Source organism: Anabrus simplex, chromosome 4, assembly GCF_040414725.1.
Source record: "Anabrus simplex isolate iqAnaSimp1 chromosome 4, ASM4041472v1, whole genome shotgun sequence".
NCBI classification, from domain to species: Eukaryota; Metazoa; Arthropoda; class Insecta; order Orthoptera; family Tettigoniidae; genus Anabrus; species Anabrus simplex.
Window position 1 is genome coordinate 150,752,523 of NC_090268.1, and position 24,062 is coordinate 150,776,584.

The following is a 24,062-nucleotide window of genomic DNA, read 5'->3' on the forward strand; positions in this document are numbered from 1 at the left end:
TATTCAAAAGGAGCTATTAAATCTCCAAAAACTCCCCCCAATCCCATCTCTACCGCAGACACCATACTTTTCTCATGTTAGCCAACGAACTTACACTCTACAGCATTTACCTGATTCTCGTATCTCTCCCAATCCTTATCCTTTCATTATCACACTAGACTGTAACCAACACAGTTGAGGATTGAATATTTGGTAGATCAAATAATCCGTCCCATCATGAACATACTGTATTTATTCAAGATTCATCTGTCCCCAACCCCTTGTAGTATACAAGTGGAATATATTTGACACCTTTCATCACTATCAAGCAATCAAACCACTACAAGTGGCGTATAAAATGTTCAACTTGTGAAGGAAGAATATGTACAGTGTATACAATGAATACCTTACAGTGGAATGCTTGTTCTGTTGTGGCACACAAAGAAAGTCCTGAACGTCTACCGGATGAACGCGATAATAAGGTAGCAGCCATATCTGAAACTTGGTTTCAGCCTTCTAAACTAGTGTTTAGACCCGTCTGGATAGAATTCACAAATATCTTGTTTCTCATCACATTCCACTCGCCTTTGTCCTTGACTTCTAATATGCTTTGAAGTTCGGTAGTGGAATCGCCTTTGTTGTACCTCATTCACTCCAAGTGATTGCTGCGTTTATTCTGACTGGATCTATAGAATTTACTTGTGCCTCCGTTTATTCTGCACCGCTTTCTATAATCGACATGACGACATGGAATACCATATTTACCACCATCCGTCCGGGAGACATGTCTTTACGGATGGTTTTAAGATAGGGTAAAATTTAGAATGTTCTTTCGTCTTCGATAATACACAGTTCAAAAAAAAAAAAATTTCGTTGTTATATGTTGTTATATGGCGTTCCAATGGTCGTACAGAATACCACGAGACCTTAGATACTCAGCGTACGTCAAATCGAAGTTATACACCATCTATAGGCATAACCATGCATTAAACTCCCCAAAACGAAGTGAATAACGGTGCGTCCGTGAGTCGTTATGAGGTACACAGACTGATGATGATGATGATGCTTGTTGTTTTAAGGGGCCTAACAGCGAAGGCCATCGGCCCCTAATGGTACGAAATGAAAGAACAAAAATTGCAAAGGCATCCACTGACCAAAAAAAAAAAAAAATATGGCATGAAGAATGAATGGATGGACAGGAACTCAACAAAACACAAAACAAACAAACAATAGCCAGTGGATCGGACTCAATACAGATCGAAAATAACATTATTACCGACCAAGGAACCACTTATAAAGCACAATGATGCTTGGTGTCTAAAGGGGGTGCAAAATCCACGTCTAAGGCCCCACAGAATGGTACATGTTGCGAGTAAAATAGAACCATGGTATGCGTCATGTTGGGGTATTAATCAGAAGTAGCGAAGACTCACGGTGTTCCACAAAAGATGGTACTACTCACAAGTATTGCAATACGTACAAGTAACGCAGACCTATGGTGTATCTCACGCAATGGCCCAACTCAGAGTCAACGCAAACCGAGAAGGTCCCCCACCTAGATGTAATAAACACGGGCGCCGGCATTCCCGTGGTGTTCCTCACATAGTGGGTACTAATCACAGGCAACGCAGACCCACGGTGCTGCTCATATAGTGGTACAACTCACAGGCTACGCCCAGACCCGCGGTGTTGCACACATGGGTACGACGCACGGGTACTGGAATCCACCAGGCCAGGCTTTAACTGCTACTAATCACAAACCTATTTCGTACCGAATTTAGTGGTACTACTCGCAAGTACAGGCAACCTATGGTGTTCCCCGCGTGATGGTACGATCCAAAATTAGTTTCATGGTTCTAATTCAGTCAGCCCTTGGTCGCCCCTTTTGATGATGATGATGATGCTTGTTGTTTAAAGGGGCCTAACATCGAAGGTCATCGGCCCCTAATGGAATGAGATAAACGACATGAGAGATGATGTTAAAATTTTAAAAAACATATCCACTGACTAGAGTTTTAAAAAAATGATGGAGAAAAATGAGGGTGAGATTAAAACAATCAGTGGATCTAATACGCAATGCCTTATTTTCGAATAAATTAAGAGAATCTACAGAAAACCAAAAGAATAAGGCATTGCCTGGTAGTACATAATTTACGAGAGACGTTAAAATAACACATTGAAATACGCAACACAAACTAAAATTAAGTCAATAGGATAAAAGCGAAAGTGACACAAAACACACTAGGACAAAGGACAGCATCACACACGAGAAAACAGTCCACTATCCCTCATAAAGCGGACGACGAGGTCTGCTGACTGCTCGTCATCACGCAAGATAAGGGAGATAGTACTCGGAAGGTTAAGACTACGGCGCAGATCGACCAGGTCCACACACTCCGTAAGGATGTGTACCACGGTAAGATGGTCGCCGCAGGTACACACCGGAGGGGGTTCTCCTTTCAAAAGATGCGAGTGAGTCAAGATACCATGGCCGATCCGAAGACGACATAATACCACGGCTTCCCTCCGCGAAGCCCGAAGGGAAGTCCTCCATACCTTCGTTGTTCCTTTTATCGCTCTCAGCTTATTGGGAAGTGGAATGGCCTGCCACTCCATCTCCCAATGGGACATAACAAGATGTCGCAGCTGGGAGCGAATATCACTTACTGGAACCTGGAAAGGCAACGGGGGCAGTGTAACTGCCTCCTTGGCAGCCTGATCTACTAACTCGTTTCCCTCTATGCCCATGTGGCTTGGGAGCCACAGAAACGTGATTCTGGTGCCAGCATCCCAACACCCGGCCAGCAGGTCCTGGATTAGCTGCACCAGAGGGTGCCGAGGGAAACAGGTATCTATAGACTGGAGCGAACTCAAGGAGTCGGTACACAGAAGAAAGTGTCGGCGCTCATTGTACAGTGCGTACCGCAGAGCTTCATAGATAGCATAGAGCTCTGCTGTGTACACACTACAGGTTGCCGGAAGAGCAAAAAGGAACCTATCATTGTTAACAACGAACGCACAGCCCACCTTCGTATCTGTCCTTGAACCATCCGTGTAGACGACGACTGAACCTGGATAGCGGCCAACAACGGACAGGAAGAGCCTCCGATAAATCGAAGGGTCCGTGTTTTCCTTTGGGCCAGTGTGCAGATCCAGGATTACTTCAGGTCGTCGTACGACCCACGGAGGTACCCCACTTGGTTGTCTGACAAGGCAAGGAACCGAAGGTACGTCAAACAATTCGGAAATGCTATCCAAGCGTATCCCAACCGGCCGCGTCGCTCGAGGACGAGCAGCGTACAGCAAACGGTTGCCATTGTTGAACACGCAAGGATAGCTTGGATGAAGTGGCATCTGTCGCAAATTTGCAGCATATGTAAGTAGAAGTTGCTGGCGCCTCAGGTGTAAAGGCGGCATACCAGACTCAGCGAGCAGGCTAGCGATGGGGCTTGTACGAAAAGCTCCCGTCGCCAACCTAACCCCGCTGTGGTGGATACTGTTCAGCTTCGCAAGAACGCTTGGTCTTGCGGAGCCATATGCTGCACTGCCGTAGTCTAACCGGGATAAAATGTGTGCCCGATAGAATCGCAGGAGCACCGTGCGGTCAGCCCCCCAAGAAGTGCTGCTAAGAAACTTAAGGATATTAAGCTTCCTAGTGCATCGCACTTTTAACTGCCGCACGTGTGGCTCCCACGATAATTTACTGTCAAAAAGGAGCCCAAGAAATCGGTAAGTGTCAACAACTGGAAGAACGACGTTGTCTAAATAAAGCTCAGGATGGGGGTGAAGAGTACGTTGACGACAAAAGTGGACAACGGAGGTCTTTGCGGCAGAAAACCGAAAGCCATGTTCTAAGGTCCACTGCTCCACCCTCCTAATAGCGTATTGTAATTGTCGCTCTGCGACTGCCATATTACGCGAGCTATAGTGCAGAGCAAAATCGTCCACATATAGCGACGGTATAACTGCTGGACCAGCAGCCGCGACAATACCGTTGATGGCAATTGCGAACAGAGTGACACTAAGGACCGATCCCTGTGGGACTCCATTTTCTTGTACGTGGTATTGCGAATATGTCCTCCCTACTCGGACACGGAATAGACGGAGGGACAAGAAATTCGCAATAAACGCCGGCAAATTACCTCGGAATCTCCATTGATGCAGGGCTGAAAGGATACCATATCGCCATGTGGTGTCATAAGCCTTCTCTAAGTCAAAGAAAACAGCCACCAAGTGCTGTTTGCGGAGAAACGCATCCTGGATAGAGCTTTCCAGCCGTACCAAGTGGTCAGTGGTGGATCGAGCGGCTCGAAATCCACATTGGTACTCGGACAAGAGTCCTTGTTTCTCCAGACACCACACAAGCCGGCGATTAACCATCCTCTCAAACAGCTTACACAGGCAGTTTGTAAGGCAAATCGGTCGGTAACTTCCTGCATACTTAGGATCTTTGTCAGGCTTGAGGACAGGAATAACTATGCCCTCTCGCCACTGAGACGGAAAATCACCCTCCATCCAGATTCGGTTGAACACACGAAGGAGATAGAGTAGACTATCATCACTAAGGTGTTTCAACATCTGGTTATGGATGTTGTCCGGTCCAGGAGACGTGTCCTTGCAAAGCGCTAGGGCGCTGCGGAGTTCCCACTCCGTAAAGGGCACGTTGTAGTCCTCTGAAGCTTGAGAGGCAAAACTAAGGTGAGAACGTTCCGCCTCCCGCTTCAGAGCGAGGAAATCAGGATGGTAATTCCCGGAGCCAGATACATCCGCGAAATGACTAGCGAGGTGGTCAGCAATCAGGAGGGGTTCAGTGACGATATTGCCTGCAATGGAAATTCCCGGTACAGAAGATGATCCTTGGATACCCGAAATACGTCGAAGCTTAGTCCACACCTGAGATGATGAAGTATGTGACGTCATAGACGACACATATCTCTCCCATGAAGCCTTCTTACTTTGGCGAATAAGAACTCGCGCCTTAGCGCGGAGTTTCTTAAATGTTACCAAGTTGGCCGCAGTGGGCTGTCTACGGTAATGTTTGTGAGCGCGACGGCGTTCTTTGATAGCTGCTGCGATGTCTTCGTTCCACCAAGGAACGAGCTTTCGGCGAGGAGTCCCCGAGTAGAACGGAATGGACTCCTCAGCAGCAGCAAGAATAACTTGGGTGATGTAAGTTATTTCCTCGCCGACGGTCCGCCTGACATCTTCGCTAAAGACAGCTAGTGATGTGTACTTTGGCCAATCAGCATGTTTAAAAATCCATCGAGGTGGAGCCTCGACGGATTTGTGGTTCAGCAAAGTAAGAATTATGGGAAAATGGTCACTGTCACAAAGATCGTCATGTGTGTTCCACCGAAACAGCGGAACCAACGTTCGGCTGCACAGACTTACGTCTATGCGAGAATAAGTGCCGTAACGTATACTGAAGTGTGTTGGTTCCCCTGTGTTCAAAATACATAAATCCAGCTCTGTTACTAATGTTTCCAGCTCTCTTCCCCGGGGGCAAGGTGACTCAGAGCCCCAGATGGGGTGATGGGCGTTGAAATCGCCCAACAAGAGGAAGGGATGTGGAAGCTGATCTAGAAGATCAGTGACATCATTGATGTTAAGAGCCTCACCTGGTGGAAAATAAACATTACACACTGTAGTTATGACAGGCAGCGGTACGCGAACAGCTACTGCCTCCAGCGGGGTTCGTAGTGGAACCTTCTCGCTGTAGGTATCAGAACGGACAAAAATGCCAACGCCACCGGAAGCCCGGTGAGCATAATGTCGTTCTGTCGAGTATAGTCGAAAATTTCTCAGTACCGTATGATGACCAGGTCGGAAATTTGTTTCCTGGATACAGACTATACTCGCCGAATACTCGCTAATGAGCTGGCGCAACTCGGCAAGATGCCTATCATAACCGTTACAATTCCATTGTAACAGTGCCATAATGTAAGTGTGGACTATTGTGGTTTAGGTTAGGAGCAGCGTAATGCCACCTAACCTAACCTACACTCACCTCCCCATCCGAGGATGGAGATTCATGCTCCACGTGCATCTCCCCGTCACTAGACGAGGTGAAGCATGCCTTCAATTTCTTCGACGTTGTTTTGGGGTGGGGTTTCCTCTTACGAGTGGAGCGCGCAGGTCTTCTAGGAGGAAGACCCGCTGGCGTGGAATCAGGCCCTCCGGGTGGAGGGCGTGAAGCCCCATTCGTAGGAGAAGTGGAAGAACCCCTGCTAAGGTCGCTCTTCTTCCCCACAGTCGATTCTTGTTGAGACGGGCTGGGAGGTGGTTTCCCAGCCCTGGTCGACGATGCCGCCTCCGCCGGCTTGGGCTCGGCTGTCGCCGACCGCGTGAGGGAAGGAGACGTTGTCTTCTTCCCCTGTTGTGCCGGCGTAGGTTTCCTAGCCGGCACAGGTATGTTGGTGGTCGAAGGCCGGGACGGACCCACCTTCGAGCTGGTTCTCTTTGGCTTGGGCGCAGCGATCTTCTGGGCAGGTGTTCCAGTTGAAAATGAGGAACCTGGCAGGGACTGTGCTATCAAGCTGAAGTCAAGTGTCTTGGCCGTTGCATTCAGAGAATTAAACTTACGGCGCGCTTCCTGGTAGGAAAGACCATCCAGGGTCTTGATCTCCTGGATCTTCTTCTCGCTCAGATAGGTCGGACAATTCCGATCCCGAGGAGAATGAAGACCAGAGCAGTTAGTGCACTTGAACGGAGGTGTACACTCCTCCGCGCCGTGAGCTACTTTCCCACATGTACCACACACTGACGGATTCGAACAACGGGATACCATGTGTCCGAATCTCTGGCATTGATAGCATCGCATAGGAGGCGGGATGTACCGCCTCACATCGCAACGATAGGTTGTTACCTTGACTTTCTCGGGCAACACTGACAATTTGAAGGAGACTATGAACGCACCCGTGGCAAAGTCTTCACCGTTGACTTTGCGTGTGATACGCCGGACGTGGGTCACGCCACGGTGCTTCATGTCTTCCATCAATTCATCGTCAGTGTTCAGGACGAGATCACGGTGGAAAATAACTCCACGAACCAGATTCAATGTTTTGTGCTCTTCCACTTTGACGGGGATGTCGCCAAAATGGTCACACTTAAGCAATTGATCGGCCTGGAGCGCAGTGCTCGTCTTCAGTAGCAAACCACCATTGCGCATTTTCTTCAGGTCCGCAAGTTCGCCATATACACCTTCGATGTATCTACTGAATAGAATGGATTTAACCAGCTTGAAGTCCTGCCCATCGGTTCTGGTAGCAACCAGGAACCTAGGGAAGCTGGATCCCAAATTCAATCGCTGCGCCTGTTCCCAAGGGGTTGCCCCCCTTAGAGAATCCAAAGTTAAAGACTTGGGTAGCGAACTACCCGAGGTTGCTGGCGGAAGTTGTTTCGACGCCATCCCGAAAGTATCCTCCCCGAATGCCACCCACTCCGATCAGGGGTCTCTGTAGCCGAACCAAGCAGCCAAGGCAATACCCACCTGGTCGTAGCAGGTATTGCCCGGGGTCCGATGTTGAACGATGCCTAATACGGGATGACTGAGGCAATGAGCACTAGGACTCCCTTCCTCCAGTCACCCGCAATGGCATGTACCCCATAGCGTATACAGAGCACTAAATATAGAAAAAATAAATAAAAATAATTAATAATAATATGTCCTTCTGGCATTCGGCTGTGCGGGGACCTGCGTTGTCAGGCGGATACCACTGCCCGGGTACATGACACTCCCACCCGCCGCGTCCTGGGTGGTTGCTGGCACGGGCTTTTGAGCGTAGTCGCACACATAGGAGCTCCATCGCCGAGCAGCACGCACATCAAAATTTTGAGTGGTCTACATCTGACCCTCAGAAAAATAATAAAAAATAAAGAGGGGACCACGGCCACATAACCCTTTAAGTCGCCTTCTACGACAGGCAGGGATTACCTATGGATGTATTCAACCTCTCCCATCCACAGGAGGTCCAACACATTATACCAAACCACAATCCATGTCCGCGCCAAGGTCGCCCCTTTTTGTCGCCTCTTACGACAGGCAGGGGATACCGCGGGTGTATTCTACATGTGCGTCCCCCACCCGCAGGGGGTAGTGTGTTTGGTCCGCGAGAGGTATTTTATTTCCCTCAAGTCCGCCGGCAAGCCGGTTAGGACCCCCCCTATCCGCCACCTGGGACGCGCCACGTGGGAGTATCACCTCTCCCCCTGCTACGCCTGCGTAGCAGCTTCGTGGGGTACACAGACTACTGAGCACGTTGTACGTAAGCCAGCACATCCAATGAGATATCTTAACGAGGTTCAAGTTGCAAGGGCTGTCACTTTGATTCAGGAACAATGGACGTATCGTCGTGTTGCTGTGGATCTCAATGTCTCTCCGTCAGTTATTTGACCTCGTGGAATCGCTACAGTTCACAAGGAGGGTTGGACAAGGTCATGGACGCATGACAACCCCACAGCATGACCGATATCTGACCATCTGTGCACCGCGGCGTCGTTCATCATCTGCCAGAGAAATGCAACAACACCTCAGGAGGGTCACTGGAGTCATGGTGTCTGACCGGACAGTAAGGAATAGGTTAAGAGAAGTGTTCTTACGACCCAGACGTCCTGCTCGAGTGTCCCGTTTAACGCAGCAACATTACGCAGCTCGTCTTCTGTTTGCCCGTACCCACGTCAACTCGCAACTTCGGCAATGGAGAAATGTATTGTTCACAGACGAGTCCAGATTTCCCCTGACTCAGCGTAATGGACGTCAACGTGTATGGAGACGCCGTGGTGAGCAGTACATGTGAAATGTTATCCAGGAAGGCGTCCGATTCGGACAAGGTTCTGTGATAGTGTGGGGCGGCAGCAGTATTGATGGTCGTATGGATCTTGTCGTCGTCTGTGGTAATCTTACCGCTGTGGGGTACATCGACTAGATACTGCTACAGGGGCCAATTACCTGCAATGTTAGGCCTCTTAAAACAGCAAGCATCATCATCAGCATACTGCTACAGCATGTATTGGTTGCTGCATACGGTGTTGGCCCTGAATTTATACTCATGCACGAAAATACCAGCTGTCTTGCGAGAACTGGATATTCAAGAGATGGAATGGCCAGCAGTGAGTCCCTACCTTAATCCCATCGAGCATGCGTGGGTATAGACTTGACAGACGTTTTTTTGGGCGTCCTGTTCCACCACAGACTCTCCAGCACCTCGAACAGTCTCTCATTGAATAATAGGACACGATACCGCAACGTGACCTCCGTCGACTTAAACGGAGCATGCCACATAGTTGCCAAGCTGTGATAAATGCTCTTGGAGGACATGCACCATACTGAAGCTCTCCAACTGTGAAAAAAGTCCACCCTGGAGGACTGTTATCACTTCGTTTCCGCCCCTATTTGGTTATTTCCGTTTGTGTTCTGAAAATGAACGCTAATCCATCGATGGTGTTTTATATACTACAAGGGTAAATACACCTGGGTGTGAGGTATTGTTTTGTGGAGCATGGCAGACGTTCAGAGACATGTTCCCCTAATTTTATTGAACTGTGTATATACACAAGAAGACGCTTCCTATATAACACCGATTTGAAACGTATTAACTTCAATACAATAACTCAAAGAAACATAAAAGTAAAAGAACTAATAATAAAGTATTAAATACAATTTAACTAATTCTTGCAGTACTAATTCAAAATTAAGTACTTTAATTAATATTAAGTATGTTCACTTCTAATTTAGAGTCACTGATATTTTTTTCTTTGCTAGGGGCTTTACGTCGCACCGACACAGATAGGTCTTATGGCGACGATGGGATAGGAAAGGCCTAGGAGTTGGAAGGAAGCGGCCGTGGCCTTAATTAAGGTACAGCCCCAGCATTTGCCTGGTGTGAAAATGGGAAACCACGGAAAACCATCTTCAGGGCTGCCGATAGTGAGATTCGAACCTACTATCTCCCGGATGCAAGCTCACAGCTGCGCGCCTCTACGCGCACGGCCAACTCGCCCGGTACTGATATTTTTATTTAATTAAATATTTGATGCACGTTGTTAAATAAGATTTTTAAAAACACATTAAGTGAGAAAAAGAGCTAAATCAATGTAGGTATAACACGAGTTACATATTAGAACTAATCTAATATACAAAATATTTTCCTTAATATCATAAAGAACCAAGGTGACGAAAATTGATAGATAGATAGATAGATAAGCAGGGATGTGATGATGATGATGATGCTTGTTGTTTAAAGGGGGCTAACATCTAGGTCATCGGCCCCTAATGGTACGAAATTAGACCAAATATAATGACTGTTTTAAAGTTCAAAGTCATCCACTGACCAGAATAAAAGACGTGACGATGAAGAATGAATGAATGGATATGAATTTAAAACAATCAATGGATTCGACCCGCAATGCCTCACTTTCCCATAAACTATAGTAAACAATAGTATTATTGACTGTCTGTCTATTAGGTCATCAGCCCAGAGGCAGGTTGGATCCTCAAATAGCACCACCAAAGGTTATGCGGTTATATGGAAACCCCAAAAACCAATGGCAGCACCAAAATGAGGCGTACTAGGCAAGATGAGGAGTGAGGTAGTTTGCCATTGCAGCACGACTGACCCTATGAGCAACACCTTTCATAACACTCAGATGCACTAGTCGTGCTCTGAATGTCATTACTCGGCACTACCCATACCCCAGCAACTTCTATATTGTCACAACCATGGATCTTGACTGGGACTTCGGTGGAAGCTACACTTTACTCTGGCCTGTGCCAAGAGATGGATGCAAAAGTACTGTATCCATCAAGAAATAACAAGAGGTAGATATTACTGGCTAAGGAACTGTTTCTAAAGCACAATCCTGGAACGAGAATGATTGTTGTCTCAAGGAGTCCAAAATCCACGTCAACGGCCCGTCATAATGGTACTTATCGCTAATCAAGTATTTGTCATGTTGTGGTACTAATGAGAAGTATTTTACTCACGGTACGCGGAGTACAACAGTATTAGTACGTAAAGTGTACGCCAGATGTCTCACGGCGATGCATATTCGATTCATAGTTTGTATTTCAAATGTTGCCAATACGAATCTCGAAGATAACCGAGGTCTACCGATTCAGCACTAGGGAGCCCAGGTATGACTAAAATTTGCGCGTACTGTAGTACGCACAGGTAACGCAGACCTATGGTGTTTCTTACATAATGGCGCCAATCATAGGCAACGCAAACCCATGGTGCTCCTCACCTAAGTGTACTAATCACGGGCGCTGGTATTCCCGTGGTGTTCCTCACATAGTGGGTACCTATCACAGACAACACTGATCCACGGTGTCGCTCATATAGTGGTACTACTCCCAGGCAACGTGGTATTTCTCACAATGGTATCAATCACGGGTACTGTAAAACCAATACTGATTCACCCTTTGTTGCTACTGATCACAAACCTATCGTGTATTTAACACAGTGATACGACTCGCAAGTAAAGGCGACCTATGGTGTTCCCCACGTGATGGTACTAATAAAAAAAAATGGTTTCATGGTTCTAATACAATCACCCCTTGGTCGCCCCTTTTAGTTGCCTCTTACGGCAGACAGGATATATCGTGGGTGTATTCTTCATCTGTGTCAGCGACCCAAAGGGAGTAAGCAGGGATGTCTTTCGTTGTATAAATACAGTAGATTGAGAAGTGTAGGTCTTAGTTAGAAAATTCATTTTAATTTCTAATGTTTTACCAACGATTGCCTGAAGATGTTGGACATTGTACTGAAAGTTACAACAGCTTTAATAGTTGGCGCGATGGAGATGAATGAGAGGAGAATGCAAGGAACTCTCTCCCTCATTGTCTGAAAGTGCACGGTACACAACGCACTGCTTTAGTGCGTGCATTGTTCTCTGCTACTCTTGCAGCCTACTCAACGCCGTATAAAGCTCTTTTGTACATAGATGTTATCACAAAAGACTGCTGATGCTATTTTTGAACTTGTGGAAGGAAGAGAGTCTACATGGCTCTTGAATCACTTTGGAGGTTTTCTCAGCTCGTGAACATGGAGTGAAACCAGTTCAAAAGTGATGCATTCCTGCTATTGCTCTTGTGTTGTTTAACAGGCGTGACACCCCAATTACCGGCCCCAGTTTACAGGCTTTTAAAATTAAAACTGCTCTACTTTTAATGAATGTCAATATTTTAGGAATTTTTTGTCAGTACAATATAACTCCGTTGAAGTCTAGAACAATTAAGTACGTAGATTACACACATATCTATATCTATATATATAAAATTGCTCAGAATTTAAAAAGGATTGCATTTCTGTATCGGTCGTGTCAACAGTAACAAGGAAATGCGCTTTTTAATTTTCCGTAATTTCTGTCTGTCTGTCTGTCTGTCTGTCTGTACACGCATCACGAGAAAACGGCAGAAGAGAATTTAATGAAAATCGGTATGCAAAGTCGGGGAACGAGTCGCTACAATCTAAGCCATAAATGATTGTATTCACGCTGAGTGAAATGGTAGTTTACCAGAAGGCCTGAAATTTAATTCTCAGATATTGATATTAAGAGTGGTCGTATCGATAAATACTACATAACTAAAGTTATGTAGAATTAAATTTCCCATCATTTATATCTTATACATTTTTACCGTACCGGCTATGATCACAGAGATATTCATGAATTTGGATTTTTCTTGCTAAGTCCATATCAGCGCCGTCACGAGAAACTGGGTAAACAGAATTTAATTAAAACCGATATGTAAAGTCAGAGAATAAGGAACTACAGACTAAGCTATGAATAATTTTATAAGACGCCCTAATATCACAGAGACGATAGAAAACTAAATGTGAAGACCTACAATATAGAAAGCTCATAAAACTGATCAACAATAACATTACATTGACCATTGTTTGTTGTGATGTGCTTTGTGTCTTCTGTTGCCACTCATCTCCGATAGCTAGGATTACTGCTGCGTATCGAGTTTTTTTTATTTGCTTTACGTCGCACCGATACAGATAGGTTTTGTGGTGACGATGGAATAGGGAAGGGCACTGATTGGAATGAGCGGTGTCCATATTTAACCGGATGATGGCAGAAGAGTGTTCAGGCTGTCTCTGGTCACTCCAGCTCTGAAACTTTGACTGTTAGATCGGCACCGTAGTAGTGTTCGTTAAAGTGAGAAAATGTGCGGTTTTTCATTTGATCGCGTATTTCATATAATAGCATTGCTTTAAATCGCTATGGTACATTCCTACTAACGTTTCTGTTACGATCTATGTTGACTTCAGTCAGTAAAACCACAGTATTTATGAGAATCCCGTAGCGAAGCATGGGTCCATCAACTAGTTTAATTAATTTATAGTCGTAGTTTTATTAGTCTTCTTGTTTTTTGTTTTTGTTTCGACAGTCTATATTAATATTAATTCCAGGGGTCTGAGAAGTACGGATGGACTGAGGATGGCTATTGTGGTGATATATTTGGATGATCATGTTTCCGGGGTATCTGATGGACCTCTCTATCATGTCCGAGGAGTTTCATTCCTTTTCAATAATACTGCTAACACTCCATTGAGGCAATTATTCTCTGTTCAATTCCTATATCACTTACAAATGTTAAATTTTGATTAATGATGATTTCTGGGCACCTTATTCTTTACTTGTGCTTTTACTGCAAGTGTTTCAATTATGGTATACAATATTAACTTTCGTAAACAGCATGCATATTTCTGAGATTACGGGAGACGGGTGTTTTCTTACTCTAATGTCAGGAGACATGACAGCTTGCGTTTAATCACCGGAACTATCAACAGCACCCTAGTTCATTGGCTTCACATTCTAAATCATATCCCTCCACAACGCCTTTGCAGATGCAATGCCCTAGTTCGAGAGTATCAACCACAACTGTTAACGAAAAAATGTCAAATCATGAATATCTCAAAGGCATACACCTTGGTCGACTGCGTTCGACGCCCCACCCACTTCAAAAGGGTAAGCACCCGAAAACATTTCTTAGCAGGTAAAGTAGGGGTGGCCATACCACGAAAAACGTAAATTTAAACAATTACCTCAATTGCGCCGAAAGTTGAAGGGCTAAAGGGCCCGGAAAGGTTTAATATTGTGACTTTTGGATAGTTCGAAAATCACCTCTGACCTAAATACAACTCCGAAAAAGAACCCCGCCTAAAATCGCTTGTTTTTAAACTCGTTTTCTCTTTTTATTCAAATCCTATCCGAATTAACTTATATTCACATAATACTTTCTGTAATGTTTTCCTTGGTTCAATACGCTGAAGCGTTCTTTAATTTTTAAACAAAATGTCCACACCGAATGTAGTTAAAGTGCTTAAGCGAAACTCTGCATTGACTCACATTAGCACTCGTAGCGGTACTTAAGTGAAACTCTGCATTGACTCACATTAGCACTCGTAGTGGTACTTAAGTGAAACTCTGCATTGACTCACATTAGCACTCGTAGTGGTACTTAAGCGAAACAATGCATTGACTCACATTAGCACTCGTAGTGGTACTTAAGTGAAACTCTGCATTGACTCACATTAGCACTCGTAGTGGTACTTAAGTGAAACTCTGCATTGACTCACATTAGCACTCGTAGTGGTACTTAAGCGAAACAATGCATTGACTCACATTAGCACTCGTAGTGGTACTTAAGTGAAACTCTGCATTGACTCACATTAGCACTCGTAGTGGTACTTAAGTGAAACTCTGCATTGACTCACATTAGCACTCGTAGTGGTACTTAAGTGAAACTCTGCATTGACTCACATTAGCACTCGTAGTGGTACTTAAGTGAAACAATGCATTGACTCACATTAGCACTCGTAGTGGTACTTAAGTGAAACAATGCATTGACTCACATTAGCACTCGTAGTCGTACTTAAGTGAAACAATGCATTGACTCACATTAGCACTCGTAGTCGTACTTAAGTGAAACAATGCATTGACTCACATTAGCACTCGTAGTGGTACTTAAGTGAAACAATGCATTGACTCACATTAGCACTCGTAGTCGTACTTAAGTGAAACAATGCATTGACTCACATTAGCACTCGTAGTCGTACTTAAGTGAAACAATGCATTGACTCACATTAGCACTCGTAGTCGTACTTAAGCGAAACAATGCATTGACTCACATTAGCACTCGTAGTGGTACTTAAGCGAAACAATGCATTGACTCACATTGGCACTCGTAGTGGTACTTAAGTGAAACTCTGCATTGACTCACATTAGCACTCGTAGTGGTACTTAAGTGAAACTCTGCATTGACTCACATTAGCACTCGTAGTGGTACTTAAGTGAAACTCTGCATTGACTCACATTAGCACTCGTAGTGGTACTTAAGTGAAACTCTGCATTGACTCACATTAGCACTTGTAGTGGTACTTAAGTGTAACTCTGCATTGACTCACATTAGCACTCGTAGTGGTACTTAAGTGAAACTCTGCATTGACTCACATTAGCACTCGTAGTGGTACTTAAGTGAAACTCTGCATTGACTCACATTAGCACTCGTAGTGGTACTTAAGCGAAACAATGCATTGACTCACATTAGCACTCGTAGTGGTACTTAAGTGAAACTCTGCATTGACTCACATTAGCACTCGTAGTGGTACTTAAGTGAAACTCTGCATTGACTCACATTAGCACTCGTAGTGGTACTTAAGTGAAACTCTGCATTGACTCACATTAGCACTCGTAGTGGTACTTAAGTGAAACTCTGCATTGACTCACATTAGCACTCGTAGTGGTACTTAAGTGAAACAATGCATTGACTCACATTAGCACTCGTAGTGGTACTTAAGTGAAACAATGCATTGACTCACATTAGCACTCGTAGTGGTACTTAAGTGAAACAATCCATTGGCTCACATTAGCACTCGTAGTGGTACTTAAGTGAAACTCTGCATTGACTCACATTAGCACTCGTAGTGGTACTTAAGTGAAACAATCCATTGACTCACATTAGCACTCGTAGTGGTACTTAAGTGAAACTCTGCATTGACTCACATTAGCACTCGTAGTGGTACTTAAGTGTAACTCTGCATTGACTCACATTAGCACTCGTAGTGGTACTTAAGTGAAACAATCCATTGGCTCACATTAGCACTCGTAGTGGTACTTAAGTGAAACTCTGCATTGACTCACATTAGCACTCGTAGTGGTACTTAAGTGAAACTCTGCATTGACTCACATTAGCACTCGTAGTGGTACTTAAGTGAAACTCTGCATTGACTCACATTAGCACTCGTAGTGGTATTTAAGTGAAACTCTACATTGCCTCACATTAGCACTCGTAGTGGTACTTAAGTGAAACTCTGCATTGACTCACATTAGCACTCGTAGTGGTACTTAAGTGAAACTCTGCATTGACTCACATTAGCACTCGTAGTGGTACTTAAGTGAAACTCTGCATTGACTCACATTAGCACTCGTAGTGGTACTTAAGTGAAACTCTGCATTGACTCACATTAGCACTCGTAGTGGTACTTAAGTGAAACAATGCATTGACTCACATTAGCACTCGTAGTGGTACTTAAGTGAAACAATGCATTGACTCACATTAGAGCTCATAGTGATAGCATATGTAAACTGCTAATCTAATCGACCGGATAACGATGATTAAGAAAAGGATTTTATTTTTTAGGAATAAATAAATATATTCTCATATATTATTTTAATTACCTCAAGTTCGTAGCTCATATCCCTACGATATATCCAACATTCAGTTGCTTGCCTGAAGGGATAGAACTGTCGATTTTTAACTGGTGGTTGCGGTGCTGGTGGTCACGGTTTTAAGAGGATTTACATTTGGTCAAAACAAACGACTAATTCAGTGCTTCGTTTTCAGCACCCCACTGTACGGCGTTGAAACATGGACTCTAACTTGACCATATCAAGTAACTGCAAGCCTTTGAGATGTGGACGTACCGAAGGATCGTCAAGATACCTTGGACAGACAAAATGACCAAAAGAGAAGTTTTGCACATTATGAACAACCAACCAAAATTCTCACTACCATCAAGAGAATGAATCTAGAATACTTTGGTCATATGATACGGAAGAGTAAATGCCACCTTCTACAAGTTATACTCCAACGGAACGTTAATATTAAACTTAGTCCGGGACGAAGTGGAACATCGTGGCTTGGCAACTTGGGGTAACGAGTCTTACTCTATATATAACAGATATGAACAAATAGCATATCATGCTACTGATTACGAATGTTCTGCGAGGACATGGCACATGAAGAAGACGAAGAAAACAAACTATGGTCACGTGAGTGGGTAACATTCTCGTCTCTAGAGTTTCGTACTTTGCCTCGCATTACGGTATGTCCCCAGGACTTGATCGATAAACAGTGTTTTGTTCGTAACAACATGACAACAAACAGAATTTTAAGAATCAGTGAAGATGGTGTCATGCACACAGATATCTTCCCTAACCCCCCCCCCCTCCTCCCGCGACACTGTTCACTGACTTAGCAAAGGAAGGACGATTTCCAGATTTTTGGATCTGAAATACGAAATTAGAAGTAATCTCGTCCGCCTCCGTAGCGTAACGGTTAGTGTAATTAGCTGCCGTCCTCGGGGGCCCGGGTTCGATTCCCGGTACTGCCAGAAATTTAAGAATGGCAGGAGGGCTGGTATGTGGTTGAAATGGTACATGCAGCTCACCTCCAATGGGGGTGTGCCTGAAAAGAGCTGCACTACCTCGGGATGAGGACACGAGTTTACTTACTTTACTAGAAGTAATCTCGAAATGTTTGAAGTCAAGGAGAGTAAGTCAACTCCTTCGACTATCAAGTATCAATCCAGCAGGTTTCTTTTCTTATAGGGGCCAGAAAATTTTATACATGAACTGGATAATGTTGTACGACGCTCTCAAGCTAGGTTGGAATATTTTTTAGACTTGCAGGAGAAATGAATTAATGTCATCAAACTTCGTTCTGTATCGTGTAATGAGATTTGTTGAGAAAATTTTCAGATTTCTTCTACCAACTGAAGAGAGAATTTCATGAACGCTTCACGCATTTCAACAATTTGGAAGATATTTTTCAGGCCGTGCAAAAATATTTTTCCGTCGTAACATTTATACCTAAAGGATATTACAATACATAGCATTGTTTTCCCATTGCTTACGTCTCCTGTTCCTACAAGACTAACAGTGGCGAAAGAAGTGGAGCATATTCTTACATCAACCGCCGAGGGGAAGAAAAGTTTGATATGTCGTTTTGGCTTTCTCCTGATAAAGATTCATATCCTAACTTGTGCAAGTTTTCGCTCACAATGTTTGGGTCAACATAATGTGTTTGAAAGTACGTTTTTCATATGAATACCAATTTCAGATGTAGAATTACTAACGACCCCATTGAGTAGCTGCTTGACATTCCTGGAACTTCGTGTATTCCAAACTTTCAAAACACTTCAAGAAATAAGACAGGCCATTTCTCTCACTGATGACGTTGTGTGGGTGAATTCCGTATTTAAAACGTGCGTATGATGTTTGAATTTAAAATATCATTGATCTAAAATTGTGTTTTAGGTGTGTGAATGTATTTTATGAAAACACACCACTGGCTGAAATATATAAAAAAGCAGGGGAATTCAGTGCTAATTGGTAATAATATACAAAGTATTTACTTTTTTCAGTAATTATTATGCGGAGTAAGCAATAATTCTAAGCCAGACCAAATATTTGGACACCAGAGCACACTTTATTGCAATATTACCGTCAATACGAACCCCAGGGAAAAAGTAATTGGAAGGGTGGTTTCAGCACGAAAAATAATTCGCTGACATAATCGAGAACCAAACGTTTCCTTTAAAAATGAATTGTTAAAAAAGTTTATTTAAACTGAAAGAAACGTTAAATCTCGAGAACGTTTTTCGACGATTATTATTATTATTATTATTATTATTATAATTTTTTGATGATGATGATAATGATGATCACGGAACTTCTTTTTAAAAGGGGACTAACAATTAGGTCATCGGTCACTAATGGTACGAAATGTACTGGTAATGACAATTTAAAAGTCGGAAACTAGTCCACTGACCAAAATTCAGAACGTGTTGATGAAGAATGAATGGATGAATATGAATTAAAAATAATCAGCGGATCCAACTCGTAATATTGAAAGTTTAAAATAATTGCAAAGTTAATCCAGCGACTGGAATTCAAAAAGAAAAGAAGAAGAAAAGACGGTGAACAATGATTATGAACTGAAAACAAACAGTGGATGCGACTCGCAATGCCCCACCTTCCCAGAAACTATCTTAAAATAGTAGTATATACTGACCAACCGGCTGCTTCCAAAGCACAGTCCTCAATCGATGATGCTTGTTGTCTAAAAGGGTCCATAATCAAGGTCAACGTCCCATCGTAATGATACTTATCGCTAGGAAAGTAAGAAACATGTATTTCTCATGTAGCGGTATTAATTATGAGTAACGTAGACTTACGGTGTTCCACACATTGTGGTACTACTCCCAGGTAGTGTAATACGCACAGGCAACGCAGACCTATGGTGTTTCTCACAATACGGGCCTACTCATACGAAACGCCAACCCTTGGTGTTCCTCACATAGGTGTACAAATCACAATGACTCGTACTATCCCATGGTGTTCCGCATATAAGGGTACTAATCACGCGTACTGTGAAAAACAAACTGATCCACACTTTGTTGCTACTAATCACTAAGCTGTTTTGTGCCGTACATAGCAGTACTACTTGCACGTAAAGGCAACTAACGGTGTTCCTAGCGTGATGGCACTAATTACAAGTAGTCTAATTCAATCATACCTTGGTCGCCCCTTTCAGTCGCCTCTTACGACAGACAGGGGGTACGGCGGGTGTATTTTTCGTCCGCGTTCTCCCACCCACAGACGGTATTATTATTATTATTATTATTATTATTATTATTATTGTATCCGGAGGTACACCTCAAAGCCGCGCATTCAAAATAAGCGCCTTATGAACTCCCCTGTCGATCAAAAGGTGAAACTGATACTACACGAACTTGGAACTTTAAACAGAAGATGTCACAACTGAAAAATTAAGTAATTGTTTTGTTGTGATGTTTCATAAACTGACTGAATTTCTCCTTGTTTTGTTTTGCTATACATCAAGATGTTTGGACATTTTTCTACAGATGACACTACTAAAAACCCTGATCATACACTCTGGTTCAAGGTGGAAGAACTTCATATTCCTAGGTTTTCCATAACTGACCTATGTTCACCTTTTTGGGTTGGCAATACTTCTTTTCATTCCGCCAGTTTTGAATCTGGCCAAACACGAATTTTTGTAATAAATTTTCAACCAATCCCGCATTTCTTGTTCACTTTGAATCTGCCAATAAAAATTAAGAGTGTGTGTCCTGGTTGGTCTTGAATGATCTCGAACCTTCCCTGAGGGTATATAAACTGCGGCTTTTCATATTTCCTTGCCAATTTATCATCGTTTTTCCGTGTGTATTTTAAGGCAGAGGACGGGGCCGCCTCTTTCTTCGGTCAGCAGAACATCTATAAGGTAATGGCCATATAACTTCATTCTTTCTTGCTACCTCCGCAGCTTTATTCGAGGGGAAGGTCCGAATCTTTAATTATGTAACAGTACTTTTCTAAAATGTAACTTTTCTTCTGGCTAATGTAAAAACTTCATAAAATCTTTAACTGTAAATCGGGGATAGAGAGTGAGTTACCCTCTCGAGCTCCCCTTCATCTTGGTTTGAGATGACGACGTTTTTGAAACCGTGTTCTCCTGTAATATATTAAAGTAATTTCCATCCGAGCCACCTCAGTAGTTTGGGAATGGCCCCTGCTTCATCAGTCGAGAGCCCAATAGGTTTTAATATTTCATTATCTGGAGCGCAGTGTACGCCTCCGTTCAGTTTGCTTTCGGGCCGTTTATTTAACCTGTTCCTTTCGTAAAGGCCCTGTAGGTTGGGTACTAGATACCCCTGTATTAAGATTGTAAATTTTGATGTAATGTTGCCTTGAGTGGGCCGCAAGAAACTGAGAGCCTGTTAGCTCTTTTTCAAAGTTTGTAAAAGTAAAGTTTGCCTCAGGAAGGCTAGATATTGTATTTTGGGAGCAAGTGTTCTTGGATTAGGGCATTTCTGCCCTTAACTAAATAATACCATCTTTAATTGTAAATTTGTATCTTAGGGGCTTGTAGATCAGAATTGTTAAGGTCTAAATCTTGAATTTTCCAATTTTTGAAATTGTCATTGTACCTGAAGTTTCATTGTTATGTTCATTCAGTAAACAATTGCTCAGTTTGAAGTTATAAAAGAAATATAACCTTCAGTTCAAGTTTTAAATTAATTTGATATTGTAGACAGACCATTCACCCTGGCACTTTCTTTAACCTCTTTCTGCTCCAGGGGTATCCCCGTAACAATTATTATTATTATTATTATTATTATTATTATTATTATTATTATTATTATATCTGCCTTCATTCGTAGTGGCGAAATTAGGACTCATGGTCGTCTCTTTCGCGTAACCACACTTCTTTTACAGTGTACATATGAGAAAAATATTATGTCTTTGATCTGAAATACTGCTTTGCTGTGCTCCAACAGCTCAATTCTGCTACGTATAGGAGAATTCTGGAATAGAGGGTCAACAACTAACCAACTGTGCCACGGAGGTCGGCTAAGTGTAAGGCAATTACTTTATACATTGCATGTTTCACACTTCATTCAAAGCTGTTTTGTAAGTGTGGCGCTAATTCTCTCTCAGTGGTGGATGTTTACCAGAGGACGGACCAGAAAGTATATCGTCTTACCAGATGGAGAACGTACGCTGTACCCATCCCACATTGGCCGCTGATGACTGAAAGGATTGACGATGTAATCTCCAGAGTACAGCTTTTCTGCATCCCCGTTCACCTCGTCTCCTTAGTGCTAATGGACACACCAGATGTTACTTGGCTAGTCTAAGTGCAAGGAGCTTTGCAACGCGACAGCCACATGGGATGATTGTCTCTTAAAGTGTGTCGAATGACGTAGCTAACTGAGCCACCTCTGCCATGTCTTTCAATGTACAGTGCTCATGAAACGTTTCTCATATTACGATTTCACACGGTATATATCACGGTGTCCGCCTCTGTGGTGTAGTGGTTAGTGTGATTAGTTGCCACCCCCGGAGGCCCGTGTTCGATTCCCGGCTCTGCCACGAAATTTGAAAAATGGTACGAGGGCTGGAATGGGGTCCACTCAGCCTCGGGAGTTCAACTGAGTAGAGGTGGGTTCGATTCCCACCTCAGCCATCCTGGAAGTGGTTTTCCGTGGTTTCCCACTTCTCCTCCAGACAAATGCCGAAATGGTACCTAACTTAAGGCCACGGCCCCTTCTTCTTCCTTGTGTATCCCTTCCAATCTTCCCATCCCCCACCAAGGCCCCTGTTCAACATAGCAGTTATCCTCCACAGTTGTATCCCCCAACCCAATATGTCACGCTCCAGGACACTGCCCTTGAGGCGGTAGATGTAGGATCCCTCGCTGAGTCCCAGAGGGAAAAACCAACCCTGGAGGGTAAACAGATTATTAAAGAATGTATCACGGCACCTGGAACATGTTTACTGTATGAGCTGTAGGCCACACAGTTGCTGCTTGATTGATTGATGACACCTCACCGAGCAATCAATCAAATCAGTCAACAAAGATGTACATTTAGGGCCGTCGCTCAGGTGGCAGATTCCTTATAAATTGATTACTTGACATTTTTTAAACATTTTCAAAGAACTTGCACATTCATCGAACCTTTCTCTTGATCATTTATTCCATTTCTTTACTCCTCGTCATATAAATGAATATTTGCCACAATTTGTTCTCTTGAATTCCAAATTTATTTTAATATTATTACCTTTCCTTCGAAAATCTCCGCTCAAGCTTATGAATCCACTTATGTCATCCCATGCCAATTCTCCACTGACAGTTCGAAACATACCACGTAGTCGAGCATCTCGTCTCCTCACTCTCATGTCTTCCCTGTCCAAAGTTTGCAACATTTTCGTTACACTACTCCTTTGTCGAAAATTACCCACGATAAATCGTGCTGTTTTTCCTTTGAAATTCTTCCAGTTCTCGTATCAAATAATCCTGGTGGTGGTCCAATACACTGTAACCATACTCTTTTTTTCTTATTTTTTCTATTTGCGTTACGTCGCACCGACACAGATATATCTTATGGCGACGATGGGATAGGAGAGGCCTAGGAAGTGGAAGGAAGCGGCCGTGGCCTTAATTAAGGTACAGCCCCGGCATTTGCCTGGTATGAAAATGGGAAACCACGGAAAACCATCTACAGGGCTGCCGACAATGGGGCTCGAACCCACTATCTCCCGATTACTGGATACTGGCCGCACTTACGCGACTGCAGCTATCGAGCTCGGTGGAACTATACTCTACTGTCGAGGGCAAAGGTCAGGGCTCCTCTGGCAGTGGTTTACTGCGAACCATGATTCTGTGACGTGTTTGCTGGATTCTGTTTCTTTTTTTAGAACAGAATGATAGAGGTAAGTATAAAAATAGCATTACGTACTATTCATTGGCAAGAGGCGTTAGAAAGAATAGGAACCGCCCATGTCGAGCCACTGTTGCTGCGCTACTGACACCAGGGGAGACTTATCCGGCCGGTATATGATTGCTACGTCATAGATCGGTCACGCATGTCCCTATTTACCGGCTAAATACGTTTACTTCACAAGAAAAGAAATAAGGAAACTTAATTTGTGGGTGGCCTACGTACTTTTTCCCCGTAGGAAAATGCTATTATAGGGACCTATTATAGAGGCATATGGACGGAAAACATTCGAATTTTTACTCGCAGACAAGAGGCTGAGCCTCGCAGCATTGAGACCGGAACCAACAAGATAACTTGTCCTTTTATACCGTCCATTTCATTTTTCATGAACATTTAGCAATATTTTAATGTAAGTTATATTGCATAATTTTAATCATAATGCCATTTTAATTCAAGGTGTTTTACTGAAGATGACTCGCAGCGAGCTAAAAAATCTCTAATTCTCATCTTAGAAGATACAATAATTTCATGTGGCTATTTCTAGCC